The following is a 1,977-nucleotide window of genomic DNA, read 5'->3' as shown; positions in this document are numbered from 1 at the left end:
CTTTGAATCATATGCAGATCAAATATGCAGTAATTGCAATATACTTTGACCCCAGCGATATTAATCGGATTTAATTTGTAATTAGATGTAGATATTTTTTACAAGTTAATAATTAAGTGAATATTTTCGACTTGATGTGGCTGATTTCAAAGAGCGAATTACGTTATAGTTGTACTTCTATCTAATGAAGTTAAGGTCCAGAAAGATATAAGTCAATAGATTTATCTTGTTAAATAATAGAGGAGGAATCTATTGGTTCAATTCTAATATTGCACGTTCCTTGAATGGCCAAACCTAACGGACGACGGAAAATAGATCTGTCCATCTCCTTGACAGCTATTGAGGGGGGGGGGGGGGGGTGGCTGTGGAAGACCCCCTCCTACCAGATCCGGCCTAGCTCTGTCACGTGATATTTAAAATGATCTAGCCCCTTCAAATCTAGGCCAACTGCAATCTGGGTCACATGATTTGGTGTTTTTTTTTAAAAAAGAAAAGCAACAAGTGGGTCCTGCCCAGAGAGCTGGTGACGGTTTCAGGCAGTGTATATTACGTCGTTCATCAGGGTTGATATACAGTGGCCAGATTGACATTTCAGAGACTCCGTGATCCGAGGTGGCTCTGCATCCCTTCCTCAACGATGGTCTCATTGATACTGAAAAATCCACTGAAGCGGGAGATTATTTCGTAAGAAAATCAAAAAACGTTTCTAGTAGCTCTTTTGGCAGTTTCCCGCGGGAGGAGGGAGGAAGGGGGGAAGGGAACCACAACGCCTTGTTTTGTTTCTACGACCAACATGAAACTTTTAAATAACCCAATTAACTACCCCAAGAACTCAAAATGAGCTAGACCCAAGCTTAAGCTTTTTAGGGTTGTTTACAGCCCCTCTCTCTCTGGTAGTTGTCAACCGGTCAGCTGGTACATGTAACTAAAACAACACCACCCCCCCCCCCCCCCCCCCCCTTAATGGCCTCCCGCCGGCCCGATAAGACCGATTTTTGCCCAAGGAAAAAGAACCTTACCCATGAAACACTTCCCCTTGGCCGCATTGTTCATTGGGCAGATATCTCTCGGCATTGCTGGTTATCGGGTACACATTATATCCGTTCCAAGGTATTCCCCATCACGATGTGATAACTTCCATATTTTGGGGGTATATTTCGGCAAGCTTTGCGTATCCCATGGTTTTGTACCTTCTATATATATCTTAGCGTACTTGTATATGTGCAAGCGTGCGTGTCTGCGTGTGTTGCGTGTGTGCGTGCAATGGCGTGGGTGAGGATGATGTGAGGGGTTGTAGGTGAAGTGTGTAGAGCATGCCTCCCATGACGACTTTTGGCAATGGATGTTCCAATTACATCTCAAAATCCAATGACATGTCTTCCATTTGTGCACCATGTATCGGTTTCTATTCTTATACTTGATTCTCTCCCTTGTATGGATACAATCCAAGCCAGTTCCATGCACAATGAAGTCTGGGGAAGTTATTTGAATATTTATAGACATTTTCAGACTGTTTATCAATTTTCCAATTTCATTAACTGAAGTGGGGTTTGAAATAAGTTAATATTGATTTGATAATTTTGGCCTCTGCCTCCTTTGCCCCATTTAAGTGATAGAGGTCTATACAAGACGCGAGGTTGCCTGCTTCGTGAATTCCATTTAAGTATCCTATTCTCCTTACAACCATCTAACCAAGTGTCATTGGCAGCCACCTCCACAAAGAAAGAGGAAGCAGTTTTCAGTTTCTTTTCTTTTCTTTTTTCTTTTCCCTTTTTTTTTTTTCTTTCTTTATTTGTTTTACTTGTTTTATTTCTTTATTTCTTTTTCATCCCATCTCATCTCATCTCATTTCTATATCTTCTTTTTATTTATTTGTTGTTGAACATTATTTTTTCGAAAGGCAGATGAAGGAGTGAAGGAGCAAGAACAAAGCAGATACCTGGAAGTGTTATATGAATGGGCAAAACACCATCCCAG

The sequence above is a fragment of the Paracoccidioides brasiliensis genome (assembly GCF_000150735.1).
Source record: "Paracoccidioides brasiliensis Pb18 unplaced genomic scaffold supercont2.1, whole genome shotgun sequence".
In the NCBI taxonomy this organism is placed as follows: domain Eukaryota; kingdom Fungi; phylum Ascomycota; class Eurotiomycetes; order Onygenales; family Ajellomycetaceae; genus Paracoccidioides; species Paracoccidioides brasiliensis.
Note: the sequence above shows the minus strand (reverse complement) of the source record.